We start from the raw sequence: 15,697 nt of genomic DNA on the forward strand, positions 1-15,697 counted from the left end.
AGTGCCCCCAATGTCCCCAAGGTCCCCAACATCCCCAGTGCCCCCAAGGTGCCCAGTGCCCCAACATCTCCAGTGCCCCCAATGTCCCCAAGGTCCCCAAGGTCCCCAGTGCCCCAACATCTCCAGTGTCCCCAAGGTTTTCCAATGTCCCCAATGTCCCCATCACCCCAACATCTCCAATGTCCCCAGTGTCCCATCACCCCAACATCTCCACGGTCCCCAATGTCCCCAATGTCCAACCATCTCCAAGGTCCCCCAGGTTTTCCAATGTCCCCAAGGTCCCCATCACACCAACATCTCCAATGTCCCCAATGTCCCATCACCCCAACAACTCCAAGGTCCCCAACATCTCCAATGTCCCCAATGTCCAATCACCCCAACATCTCCAAGGTCCCCAACATCTCCAATGTCCCCAATGTCCCATCACCCTAACATCCTCAAGGTCCCCAATGTCCCCAACGGCCCCAACACCATCCATTTTCACAAGGTCCTCAAGGTCTCCAAGGTCCCAAACATCTCCAGTGTGCCCAAGGTCCCCATCATCCCAATGACCCCAGGGTCCTCAAGGTCCCCATTGCTCCAACATCCCCAATGTCCCCAGTGTCCTCCATACTCCCAAGGTCCTCAAGGTCCCCAACAACTCCAATGTCCCCAAGGTCCCATCACCCCAACATCTCCAAGGGCCCCAACACCCTCCATATTCCCAAGGTCCCAAAGGCCCCCAACATTTTCCAATGTCCCCAAGGTCCCCAATGTCCCCAAGCTCCCCAACATCTCCAATGTCCCGAAGGTCCCCAACATCTCCATGATTCCCAAGGTCCCCGTCATCCAAATGTCTCCAAGGTCTCCAGTGTCCCCATCACCCCAACATCTCCAGTGTCCCCAGTGTCCCATCACCCCAACATCTCCACGGTCCCCAATGTCCCCAATGTCCAAACATCTCCAAGGTCCCCAAGGTTTCCAGTGTCCCCAAGGTCCCCATCACCCCAACATCTCCAATGTCCCCAAGGTCTCCAATGTCCCCAACATCTCCAATGTCCCCAATGTCCCATCAGCCCAACATCTCCAATGTCCAAACATCTCCGAGGTCCCCAAGGTTTCCAATGTCCCCAAGGTCCCCATCACCCCAACCTCTCCAGTGTCCCCAACATCTCCAATGTCCCCAACGTCCCATCAGCCCAACATCTCCAATGTCCCCAACATCTCCAAGGTCCCCAGTGTCCCCAATGGCCCCAACACCCTCCATATTTGCAAGATCCCCAAGGTCTCCAAGGTCCCAAACATTTCCAGTGTCCCCAAGGTCCCCATCATCCCAATGTCCCCAGGGTCCTCAAGGTCCCCATTGCTCCAACATCCCCAATGTCCCCAGTGTCCTCCATACTCCCAAGGTCCTCAAGGTCCCCAACATCTCCAATGTCCCCAAGCTCCCCATCACCCCAACATCTCCAATGTCCCCAAGGTCCCATCACCCCAACATCTCCAATGTCCCCAAGGTCCCATCACTCCAACATCTCCAAGGGCCCCAACACCCTCCATATTCCCAAGGTCCCAAAGGCCCCCAACATTCTCCAATGTCCCTAAGGTCCCCAATGTCTCCAAGGTCCCCATCACCCCAATGTCCCCAAGGTCCCCTACGCCCCATTGCCTCCAAAGGTCCCCAACGTTTCCGAGGTCCCCAATGTCCCCAACGGCCCCAACACCATCCATGTTCACAAGGTCCCCAAGGTCTCCAAGGTCCCAAACATCTCCAGTGTGCCCAAGGTCCCCATCATCCCAATGTCCCCAGGGTCCTCAAGGTCCCCATTGCTCCAACATCCCCAGTGTCCCCAGTGTCCTCCATACTCCCAAGGTCCTCAAGGTCCCCAATATCTCCAATGTCCCCGAGGTCCCATCACCCCAACATCTCCAAGGGCCCCAACACCCTCCATATTCCCAAAGGTCCCAAATGTCCCCAATGTTCTCCAATGTCCCAGAGGTCCCCATCACCCCAATGTCCCCATTGCCCCCAAAGGTCCCCAACATCTCTGAGGTCCCCAGTGCCCCATCACCCCAACATCTCCAATGTCCCCAAGCTCCCATCACCTCAACATTTCCAATGTCCCCAAGGTCCTCAAGCTCCCCAGCACCCCAACATCTCCAATGTCCCCATGTCGTAGGAAGGAGACCAGGACACCAGATGGTTCATCACAGGTCCAATTTATTAAAGAAAGCATCAAACACTTATACAGCAAATAATAAGCTCATGAATATTCTGTAAGCCAAGCAATCTATTGGTTAAACTATACCATTAACTCATCCACATTCCTTTGGGCCTACGTTCTCTACTTCTCACACCTCGCTGTCCATTTCTTTATCATCCTCCGCTAGGCCCAAGGACACCTTATCTTGCAGGTGCAAGGTATGGAATTAACCACGGTCTTGTACTTTTCCATTCTTTAGCCTGCTGCTTTCTCAACAGACACCCTGCCTGCAAAAAGGCCTCTGCCCTAGTTAGGACATCTTTACCAAATCAATTCGGCTGTGTCCTCTCTCCTCAAGCCACTCTTTGACAAAACTCTCCACATCCCCAAGGTCTCCAATGTCCTCAGTATCCCCAAGGCCCCATCACCCCAACATCTCCAGTGTCCCAAAGGTCCCCAATATCTCCAGTTTCTCCAAGGTCAGCAATGTCCCAAGGTCCCCAACATCTCCAAGGTTCCCAAGGTCCCAATCACCCCAACATCTCCAACATCTCCAAGGTCTCCAAGGTCTCCTCACTCGTGTCTCCTTTTCCCCAGGCTTGTCCCCGGTGTCCTGCCACCCCGTCCTGGTGGGTGATGCGCTATTCCTGGTGGTAGCCCAGCTGCGCAACAGCTCCTGGATGTGGTCCCATCACCCCAACATCTCCAATGTCCCCAATGTCCCCAAGGTCCCCATCACCCCAATATCTCCAATGTCCCCAATGTCTCCAATGTCCTCAAGGCTTCCAGTGTCCCCAAGGTCTCCATCACCCCAACATCTCCAGTGTCCCATCACCCCAACATCTCCAATGTCCAAACATTTCCAATGTCCAAACATCTCCAATGTCCCCCAGGTTTCCAATGTCCCCAGTGTCCCATCACCCCAACATCTCCAGTGTCCCCAGTGTCCTATCACCCCAAAATCTCCAATGTCCCCAACGCCCTCCACCATCACCATGTCCCCAGGGTCCTCAAGGTCCCCATCACCCCAACATCTCCAATGTCCCAAGGTCTCCAACGTCCCCAGTGTCTCCCAGGTTCCATCACCCGAACATCTCCAATGTCCCAAGGTCCCCATCACCCCAACATCTCCAAGGTTCCCAATGTCCCCATGATCCCAAAGGTCCCCAACATCTCCAGTGTCCCTAAGCTCCCCAAGGTCCCCAAGATACCCATCACCCCAACATCTCCAATGTCCCAAAGGTCCCCAACATCTCCAATGTCCCAAAGGTCCCCAACATCTCCATGATTCCCAAGGTCCCCATCACCCCAACATGCCCAATGTCCGCAAGGTCTCTAAGGTCCCCAACATCTCCAATGTCCCCAGTGTCCCAATGTCCCCATCACCCCAACATCTCCAATGTCCCCATCACCCCAACATCTCCAGTGTGCCCCAGGTCCCCATCATCCCAATGTCCCCAAGGTCTCCAGTGTCCCCATCACCCCAACATCTCCACGGTCCCCAATGTCCCCAAGGTCTCCAAGGTGTGTCCCCTCTCCCCAAGGCTCATGCCCGGTGTTCTTCCGCCACGTCCTGGCGGGTGACGTGCTGTTCCTGTTGGTGGCCCAGCTGCCCCGGGTGTTCCTGTGGGGCGCCGGTGGCTTCGCGCCGCACGCGGACATCCCGCACAGGGACATCCCACACAGGGACATTGCACACGCAGCCGAGCCCTTCAGGGTGGAGGGGAGCGCATTCTTGTGTCTCACCAGGTTCCTGGGGGATGCCAAGGTGAGGAACGGGGTGGTAGGGGTTGTGGGGGTTGGTGGTGGGGGCTGTTGTGGGGTTTGGGGGGTCCATCGAGGTTATGGGGGTCCATCAGGGATGTGTGGTTATGGGGTTCCATGAGGGTCATGGAGATATGGGGTTATGGGGTTCCATCAAGGCCATGTGGTTATGGAGGTCCATCAAAGTCATGGGGGTCCATCAGGGTAATCGGATGAGGGGTTTATGGGGGTCCATCAGAGTCATGGGGTTATGGGGGTCCATCAGGGTTATGGGGTCATGTAGTTATGGGGGTCCATCATGGTTATGGAGTTATGGAGGCCCATCAAGGTCATGGGGCCATGTGGTTATGAGGTCCATCATAGTTATGGGGTTATGGACGTCCATCAAAGTAATGGGGTTATGGGGGGTCCATCAAGGTCATGTGGTCATGGGGGTCCATTATGGTTATGGGGTTATGGGGTTCTATGAAGGTTATGGGGTTATTGAGGTCCATCAAGGCCATGTGGTTATGGGGTTTCATCATGGTTATGGAATTATGGAGGTCCATCAAGGTCATGGGGTCAGGGGGGGTTCATCATAGTATGGGGTCATGGGGGTCCATCATGGTTATGGGGTCATGGAGTTCCATCAAGGTCATGGGGTTATGGGGTTCCATCATGGTTATGGGGTCATGGGGTTATGGGGTTCCATCAAGGCCATGTGGTTATGGAGGTGCATCAGGGTAAGTGGTTATGGGGGTCCATCAGGGTTATGGGGTTAGGGAGGTCCATCAAGGTCATGGAGTTATGGGGTTCCATCACGGTTATGGGGTTATGGAGTTCCATCATGGTTATGAGATCATGGAGTTATGGAGGTCCATCAAGGTCATGTGGTTATGGGGGTCCATCATAGTTATGGGATTATGGGGGTCCACCAGGATCATGGGGGTCAATCAAGGTCCTCGAGGTCTATCAAGGTCATGGAGTTATGGAGGTCCATCAGGGTAATGGTGGGTCACCAGGGTCATGGAGTTATGGAGTTATTCAAGGTCACGTGGTCAAGGGAGGTAACCAGGGTCATGGGGTTATGGAGCTCCATCAGGGTCATGGGGTTATGCAGTTCCATTAAGATCATGTGGTCAAGGGGGGTCACCAGGGCCATGCGGGGCCACCATGGTCATGATGGTCACCACATGACCACGGGGGCCAACTGGGGTCACGTGAGCCACCTCTGACCCCCTGACCCCATGTGCAGGTAGGTGATGGTGCTGGGAGGGCTCCAACCCCACCCAACCCAAACACCCCATGGTACCACCACCCATCTCATGGGCCCACTGCTGACCCCATGGTCCCACCATCCATCTCATGGGCTGTTGAAGTGAGGGGAGAACGACCATCCTGTGATGCATCGAACTCAATTTATTGATCGATCAGTCAGCTTAAATAATAGTGTTAACGAACTTCATGCATATTCTGTAATACAGGTTTATGATAGGCTAACAGAGAAAACTCTAACCACACCTTTTGTTTTACTACACCGTTGATTGTTTACACAAAACAAAACCAGTGTTCTCACTGTGATGCGAACGGTTCCCAAAACTTCCACATCTGTTCTCAGGGTGCCATCTTTTCCCAGAGAGAGTGTTACACTTGTTATGGGAAGACTGCCTGAGAACTTTATTGTTTATACAATGATGCCTGAAAGAGTCTAATTGTTTATAGAAGTCAGGCTGGGAACTGCTTTGGAACTGCTTTGCAACTACCTTTTACTTTTCTCTCAATTGCATGGCTTCATGGCCTTTTTCTTTAAGCCATGCCTGAACTAAACTCCCGACATTTCCCCCGCTTTTTTCTTTTTGAGAAAGGAAGTTAGTTTGCCAGGTTTTCTCTATCATCCTACTAACCATCCTTTGAATACAGCTACAAAAACAAGGTAATATAAGTAATAGCAATAAGAGTACACTTAATATCTCTATAGCATATATTACAAGGTTTCTTAGCCATAGTCTCAATCTGAAACTTTTAAGCTACTCATCAATACTTAATCTTTCTTCTTCCTTAAGTTTGTTGAATCCTAGCCGTAGCTTTTTTAACTTAGCATGAATAGATACAGAATGATCAGATAAGTTCATGCAACACATCCCTTCAAACTCTTCACACCCATGGCCTTGTGCTAATAATAAGAAATCTATAGCAGCTCTATTTTGTAGAACAGCGTGATTAACACTTTGTACATCTGAAGTTAACATATGTAATATCTGTGAAGTTTTATTCAGTTCACCTTTAGCCCAACACCCTATTTGTTTTGTTAGAGTCAATGCTTTGCTTGCAGCACCTCATGGTAGGAGAGCTGAAACCATCACTTGCTTAAATTTACTCCAGAACCATGGATCTCCTATTTGACTACAGTCTAAATTATGTAAGCTACGCTTTTGCCTGCTTATGACTTAATTGCATTAGCACAGATATATTAGGGTGGAATAGTGATAACTTGCCTAAATAACAAGGTCTACTCTGAGGTTGGGCAGGTATACCATTCCAGGCTCTATCTCCACAAATTAGAAATATACCCGTAGGTAATTTCTTAGGTGTTATGATGCTAGAGCCTTTACAATAATTGTAGAGTTGTTTAGACACTATGTTTGGCTTTAGAGCTGAATCCAGGGTAGCCCACGTTTGTGTATGTTGATTCATCTTTTGAGGATTAGAATAATCAAAGCTGAAGCACCCACCATTGGAAGTGCTGGTCATGCTAGCATTTGCACTTCTGAAAAGCTCCAATTCCTCAGGTGGAGAATGCAAAGGAATATTAAGTGATTGAATTAACAGGCATTGACGGTAGCCGTCACTCTGACTGGCAGTATACCCTTTTTGTGCAGGCAATTTGATATTTACCATACTGCGCATACATAAGGCACGGTTATTAATAAAACTGCAGAATTCTTGAGGAGACCATACTGGAAGTCCTACCAAACATGTTTGAAAGGGGTTAGTAACTCCTCCAATGCTGAGACAAAGCGATGTCTGATTAATCTGCCTAGCAAGTGTTAATCATACATTATCTCTAGATTGACTAAAATGTGTTACCTTTAATTCTTCAGCTACCACTACACCAAGTAATATAATAAAAGTAAACCTCACTTTTCTGTTTTTACTTTGACCTTCTTTTTCTTATAAATGTTTTTAACCTTACTGTTCCTGAGACCTGAAGACCACACCTTTGTAACCTTCTAATGCAGTTATCTAATGCCTGATTGGGATCTCCTTTTATAGGCCCTACAACGGAATGTTGTGTTAAAGGCACCAGTTTTTTACACCTTACAGAGGTTATATATGATGCACTTTGAGCTTTAATCTTTTTCAAAATACACTGTACCTCCCACCGATAATAAGCTAAGATTTTCTGCTCATGCGATTCATAAAGATCTAAAGCTGAGGCAGTGTTTAGTCTTGTTTCATTCCGTAGTGCCCACTCCCAATTATGTTCCCAGTTATGTTCATAATTACAGGTATTACACCATAAATGAAAAAGTGACAACTGATCCACCCAAAAGGTCTTGTCACGACTCCCACAACACAGTGCAACCCAAGCAGCACAATTGGGGCTGTGACATTCAAGACAGTTCTCTTTTGCCGGTCCTTTTATATGGAAAGATGATAATGATTCAATAATGTCAATCAGTTCTCTGGTCCTCCGGCAACGGCGTTTTATCCCAAAGGGTTAAACGCACCCCCAGCTGAGCCACAATGTCCGGCCTTATCAGGCATTGCAAGATAGGTGGTAATTGGACTAAGAAAAGAAAGCTGTTAGCTGTTTTCATTCATGCGAACCTGGAGAGGAGGTGAACGGCAAGTCTGAAAACAATCTTTTTTGTCCTTGAGATTTTCACATCCACCCCTTCCCCGGGCCTCTCAGAAAAGTTCAAAATCAGTTTTACAGTCTGTAATCCTTTAGTCATTTGGCTGAAATGGCATCAGCTGGGCAATTCTCAGTCCTTTGTTGATTTGGAGTGGTGAGAAAATAGTATACACTTAAAGCACTTAAAATATTTAACTTAGCAGACTTATTTGTAAATTAACAGAACTTAACTGGCTTCAAAATTCTATGGGCTAGCTGTGTTACACTCTTTGCAACATAAGAATAGGCAATTCTAATAATTAAATAGTATTTTCAGCTAGCAAGGTTTCTCTGAAGTTCACAACAACACTTTGCACACAAGCCATAAAATAAACGCCTATCGTAAAAGCATAAATTTATCTAACATCACTTAAACTTAATAGCACTTATACTTAAAATACTTAAACTTAAAATATTTAAACTTAATAGATCTTAACATTACTTAAACTTATCTTTACTTAAACTTAATAGATTTTTAAATCAACAGAACTTACATGTAAAATCTCTTAATTCTAATAAAACTTAACTATAACAAAACTTAACTGACTTTAAATAACAGACTTATTTGTAAATAATGTAAGATCAAACTTAACAGAATCTAACTTAACCTAAACCTAATATAATTTAAACAGAATCTAGCTTTATTTAAACTTAATAACACTTAAACTTAACAGGAGATCAACTTAACAAAACTAAACCTTAACAGTATTTAACATTTAACGGCACTTAATAGATAATTCAACTTAAACTACTTAGCAACGGATAAAACTTACTATAGAAATAAAATATAGCATTTACTATAACTTACTTACAGGCCCGATTCTAAAATATTAAGTTAAAATAACTTTCTTCATGTGTTTGCTATAGCATTTCTATACCAAAAAGCACACTCACAACATCTCACCCACAGGCCTGACTCCAAAACACTAAATCAAAACAACCTTTCTCACGTTTCTGCTGCAGCATTTATACCAAACAGCACACTCATACAATCTCACTCATACAATCAGTCCAACACATCTTAACATTTTTAAACTTTTCAAAATATAATTTTAGAGTCTGATGTTCCACTGACTGAACCATCCGGGCTTCTGATGTTAAAATCTATGTTAATGCAGGTGATTTCAAGACAGCATAACCAATGCCGAGCCAAATCGGCCGAAATTTGACCCATGCATACAGTACGCTGATTCCTGTTTCATAGTCTCTGCCAGGAAGAACAAAAGTGCCTTTAACTTTCCTTGTTTACCATCACTTGTTTCTTAATTTCAACAGGGATCTTTTCCTTTTGTTGACAAAAGTTACATCCATTAGGCTGTTAGGTCTTAGACTGAGGCATCCATTAGGCTGTTAGGTCTTAAACTGAAGTTTTTGCCGGCTGTGGGGGGAGGGAGAAACGCTCCCGCTGCAAAAAGCGCTCCAGTCCCGCTGCGCGTGTGTCGGAGCGGGCGAAACCCCCCCCGCTGCGCTGGGCTCTTTGTTTACTCACCGGCAGGCTGACTCTGCTGCAGGCACCGCTGCACCCGTGGCGGCTCCCCCCGCGGCGGCTTTGCTCTCTCCCGGGGCGGCGCGGCTCGGCTCCCGCGGCGGCGGCTCCGCTCTCCCTGCCGCTGCCTGCGCTCCCGCAGCTATAGCGCAGCATTTCAGGCGGTCGCTCGCCGCGGCTGCTCGCCATGGCGGAGTGCCCGTGCCGAGTTCGGAGTAGCACAGCCCCGCAAGCTCCATGGGCTGCGGCCGCTGTCTTGCACTCAGAGAGATAGTAAAACAGTGCACCATATATCACTCGCCATGGCTTGCCTAGCTTCTTGGCAGTTTTACCACTCTCTAAAGCAGCCTCTGACAATAAATCACCGAATTCACGCAATTCCGTTAACTCGTAAACTGTGTGGGGATTCACGAAGACTCCCCATTCCAGACCATAAGCCAAAAGACCTTGCAATTCCTTCCGTAAGTCTATTCCTTTAATTTGCCTTTTTTGCAAAAACATAATAAAAAGTTCATATGTGGCTTGCCTTTCCATACCTCTTTTAAGTGCGCACTTTTACCTAGCAGCGATTTCCAGGCATCGGCCACACGTATCAGCTGGACCCATCTAATATGGTCGCCAGGGCACGGCGCGTATCGGCGGCTTTTTTTCCTCCGCTTTGGTTTCGCGCTTATTTGCCGCTCCCGCTGCTTCGGAGCCTGAACCAGTCCTCACTTCTCGTGGTGTTCGCAATCCCCGTGGTGGTCGCGATCATCGTGTCCGCTATCACGTCCGGGTGGTCACCATTTGTTGAAGTGAGGGGAGAACGACCATCCTGTGATGCATCGAACTCAATTTATTGATCGATCAGTCAGCTTAAATAATAGTGTTAACGAACTTCATGCATATTCTGTAATACAGGTTTATGATAGGCTAACAGAGAAAACTCTAACCACACCTTTTGTTTTACTACACCGTTGATTGTTTACACAAAACAAAACCAGTGTTCTCACTGTGATGCGAACGGTTCCCAAAACTTCCACATCTGTTCTCAGGGTGCCATCTTTTCCCAGAGAGAGTGTTACACTTGTTATGGGAAGACTGCCTGAGAACTTTATTGTTTATACAATGATGCCTGAAAGAGTCTAATTGTTTATAGAAGTCAGGCTGGGAACTGCTTTGGAACTGCTTTGCAACTACCTTTTACTTTTCTCTCAATTGCATGGCTTCATGGCCTTTTTCTTTAAGCCATGCCTGAACTAAACTCCCGACAATGGGCCCACTGCTTACCCCATGGTCCCACCACCCATCCCATGGTCCCACCACTGAGCCCAAAACCCACCCAACCCACCCCAACTCAACTCAACCCAACCAAGCCAACCCAACCAACCCAACCCAACTCAACACAACCCAACTCAACACAACCCAACCCAACCCAACTCAACCATCTCACGGTCCCATCACCATCCCATGGTTCCACCACCCACCTCATGGTCCCACCACCCATTCCCTGGTCTCACCACAGATCCCATGACCCCACCACTGATCCCATGGTCCCACCACTGACCCCAAAACCCACCCCAACCAACCCAACCCAACAAACCCAACCCAACACAACCCAACTCAACCCAACCCAACCAACCCAACCCAACCAACCTGACCCAACCCAACCAACCCAACCCAACTCAATCCAACCCAACCAACCCAACCCAACCAACCCAACCAACCCAACCCAACTCAACCAACCCAACCCAACCAACCCAACTCAACCCAACCCAACCCAACCCAACCAACCCAACCCAACCAACTCAACCCAATCAACCCACCCCATGGTCCCACCACCCATCCCATGACCCATCACCCATGCTATGGTCCCATCACCACCCCATGACCCACCAGCACCCCATGGTCCCACCACCACCCCATGACCCATCATCCATCCCATGGTCCCACCACCCATCCCATGACCCCACCACTGATCCCATGGTCCCACCTCCATCTCATGACCCCACCACCATCTCATGACCACCCTGGTGCCCAGGTGATGCTCTGCGAGGGCTCCAACCCAACCCAATGAACCCAACCCATGGTCCCACCACCCACCCCATGGTCCCACCACTGATCCCATGGTCCCACCAGAGATCCCATGGTCCCACCACCATCTCATGGCCCCCCCACCACGCCCTGGTGATGCGCTAGGAGGGCTCCATGGCCACCAGCTTCAGGGGCGCCATGCAGATCTATGCCCACGTCACCGAGGACATCGGCACCTAGGGGACCTGTGGTGGCATCTGGAGGGACATGGGGATGGTGGCCACCATGATGTTGTGGAGATGGGAACATCAGGAGACACTTGGTGGCATCTGGAAGGATGTGGGGATGGTGGCCACCATGATCTTGTGGAGATGAGGACACGAGGGGACATGTGGTGGTGGCTGGTGGGACGTGGGGATGGTGGCCACCATGATCTTGTGGAGATGGCGACATCAGGAGACACCTGGGGACATCTGGAGGGATGTGGGCATGGTGGCCACCACGTCACCATGGAGATGGGGACATCAGGGGACATCAAGAGACACTTGGTGGTGGTATCTGGAGGGACGTGGGGATGGTGGCCACCACATCACCATGGAGATAGGGACACCAGGGGACACGTGGTGGTGGCTGGTGGGACATGGGGATGGTGGCCACCACAACATTATGGAGATGGGGATATCAGGGGACATCAGGGAACATGTGGTGGTGGCATCTGGTGGGACGTGGGGATGGTGGCCACCACAGCATCATGGACATGGGGACATCAGGAGACACTTGGTGGCATCTGGAGGGACGTGGGGACGGTGGCCACCATGATGTTTTGGAGATGGGGACACCAGGGGACACGTGGTGGTGGCTGGAAGGATGTGGGGATGGTGGCCACCATGATCTTGTGGAGATGGGGACATCAGTGGAATCAGGACACACGTCATGGTGGCACCTGGAGGGACATGGGGATGGTGGCCACCACATCATCATGGAGATGGGGACATTCTGGGGACATCAGAGACATCAGGGGACACGTGGTGGTGGCATCTGGAGAGACATGGGGATGGTGGCCACCATGTTGTTGTAGAGATGGGGACATTCTGGGGACACCATGGGGACACCGTGGGGACGTTGCTGCCGCCACCGCGGCCTCGTGCAGCTGCAGGGACCGGGGGACGTCCCCATGGCTCGGTCACCTGAGGGACGCGGGGACATCGGGGAGCGGACACAGCCGGACCTGGGGCCACCCTCACCCCCTGTCCCCACGGCCACCAGTGACCCAATGTCCCCATGGCCACCAATGACCCGATGTCCCCACGGCCACCAATGACCTGATGTCCCCAAGGCCACCCTCACCCCGATGTCCCCAAGGCCACCAGTGACTCAGTTTCCCCAAAGACACTGTCACCTTGATGTCCCCTCCTGGTGTCACCATGGCCACAATGTCCCCAAGGCCACCATTTACTCAATGTCCCCTCCTGGTGCCACCATCGTCCTGATGTCCCCAAGGCCACCACCCCTGCCCCGATGTCCCCACAGTCGCTGTCACCCCGATGTCACCCTTGGCTTTGTGTCACTCTCTGGTGCCACCAATGACCCGATGTCCCCAAGGCCACCATTATCACTTCCGTGTCACCGCTGCTCTCGTGTCCTCTTCCGGTGCCACCATCGCCTCAGTGTCCCCAAGGCCACCATCACCTTGATGTCCCCAAGGCCACGATGGCCCCGATGTCCCCATGGCCACCAATGCCCCGATGTCCCCTCCCGGTGCCACCGCTGTCCCCGTGTCCCCTCCCCCAGTGACCAAAATCCCATTTTTTCTTCCATTTTTATTCATTGCCTTTGTTGGGGACATTTGGGCACATTTGGGGACATTTTGGTGCCATTTGGGGCCATTTGGGGCCGTTTGGGGCCATTTGGGGACATTTGGGGACATCTCAGGCTCCTGTGGAGAGAGGAGCGGGTCAGGGGTGGCACTGTCCCCTCAGTGTCCCCTCGGTGTCCCCAAAGTGTTCCCAATGTTTCCAATTACTCCAAATGTCCCCAAATCCTCCCCAGTGTCCCCAAATGTCTCCAATCCCTTCAGTGTCCCCAAATGTCCCCAAAATGTCCCAAAGTGTCCCCAATCCCCCAAATGTCCCAAATGTCCCCAACCCCCTCAATGTCCTCAAATGTCCCCAAATGTCCCCAAACCCCTTTTATGTCCTCAAGCCCCTCAATGTCCCCAAATGTCCCCAATGTCCCCAACCCCCAAATTACCCCAATTGTCCCCAAAGTGCCCCAAAAGTGTCCCCAATGTCCCCAAGTGTCCTCAACCCCAAATCCTCCCAATAACCCCAAAGTGTCCCCAAATCCCCCCCGATGTCCCCAAATGTCCCCAACCCCCAATTCCCTCCAAATGTCCCCAAATGTCCCCAAAATGTCCCAAAGTGTCCCCAAATGTCCCAAAGTGTCCCCAAAGTTTCCAACGACCCCAATGTCCCCAAATCCCCTCCAGTGTCCCCAACCCCAAATGTCCCCAAATGTCCCCAACTCCTTCAATGTCCCCAAGCCCCCAAGGTCCCTGATGTCCCCAAATGTCCCCAGAGGGTCCCCAAAGGTCCCCAATGTCACCAAATCCCTCAAATTCCCCCAAATGTCCCCAGACATCCCCAAATGTCCCCAATGTCCCCAATGTCCCCAGGTCCCACCTGGCCTTGTTGCGGCACTTGCACTGCCCACCTGAGGGGACACAGAGGGGACACAGGGGACAATGACACAGGGGACAGGGACACAGGGGACACAGGGGACAATGACACAGGGGACAATGACACAGGGGACAGGGACACAGGGGACACAGGGGACAATGACACAGGGGACAGGGACACAGGGGACACAGGGGACAGTGACACAGGGGACACAGGGGACACAGGGGACACAGGGGACAGTGACAGTGACACAGATGACAATGACAAGGACAATGACACACAGGTGACACAGGTGACACAGGTGACAGTGACACAGGGGACACAGGGAGGTGACAGAGACAGGTGACACAGGGGACACACGGGTGACACAGGTGACACAGGTGACACAGGGGACAGTGACACAGGGGACACAGGGAGGTGACAGAGACAGGTGACACAGGGGACACACGGGTGACACAGGTGACACAGGGAGGTGGCACAGAGGGGACACAGGTGAAAATGATACAGGGAGGTGACACAGGTGACACACAGATGTCACTGAAGAGCACGGTGATCCCCAGCACGCTCAGCACACACAGGTGACAGTGACACAGGTGACAGTGACACACAGGTGACACACAGGTGACAATGTCACTGAGCAGCACAGAAATCTCCAGCACACACAGATGACACATGACACAGATGACAATGACAATGACACACGGGTGACAATGAAAGTGACACAGGTGACACAGGTGTCACTAAAGAGTACGGTGATCCCCCGCATGCTCAGCACACACAGGTGACAGTGACACAGGTGACAATGACAGTGACAGTGACACAGGTGACACTCAGGTGACACAGGTGACACAGGTGACAATGTCACTCACTGAGCAGCACGGTGATCCTCAGCACACACAGGTGACAATGACACACAGGTGAAAATGACAATGACACACGGGTGACAATGACAATGACACACAGGTGACACAGGTGTCACTCACTGCAGAGCACGGTGATCTCCAGCACACACAGGTGACACAGGTGACACAGGTGACAAAGGTGACTCAGGTGACACAGGTGACAATGACAGTGACACACAGGTGACAATGACAATGACACACAGGTGACACACAGGTGACAGTGACACACAGGTGACACAGGTGACACTGACAGAGGTGACACAGGTGACAATGACAGTGACACACAGGTGGCAATGACAATGTCACACAGGTGACAATGACACAGGTGACAGAGGTGACAGTGACAATGACAGAGGTGACAGTGACAGTGACAGTGACACTCAGGTGACAATGACAATGTCACTCACTGAAGAGCACAGTGATCCCCAGCACGCTCAGCACACACAGGTGACACAGGTGACAATGACAGTGACACAGGTGACACAGGTGACAGTGACACAGGTGACAATGACAATGCCACTCACTGAACAGGACAGCGATCCCCAGCACGCTCAGCACACACAGGTGACAGTGACACACAGGTAACAGTGACACACAGGTGACAATGACAATGACACACAGGTGTCACTCACTGAACAGGACAGCGATCCCCAGCACACACAGGTGACAGTGACACACAGGTGACACAGGTGACACACAGGTGGCACAGGGAGGTGACACAGGTGACAATGACAATGACAATGTCACTCACTGAACAGGACTGCGATCCCCAGCACGCTCAGCACACACAGGTGACA

The sequence above is a fragment of the Melospiza melodia genome, unplaced genomic scaffold (assembly GCF_035770615.1).
Source record: "Melospiza melodia melodia isolate bMelMel2 unplaced genomic scaffold, bMelMel2.pri scaffold_35, whole genome shotgun sequence".
In the NCBI taxonomy this organism is placed as follows: Eukaryota; Metazoa; Chordata; class Aves; order Passeriformes; family Passerellidae; genus Melospiza; species Melospiza melodia.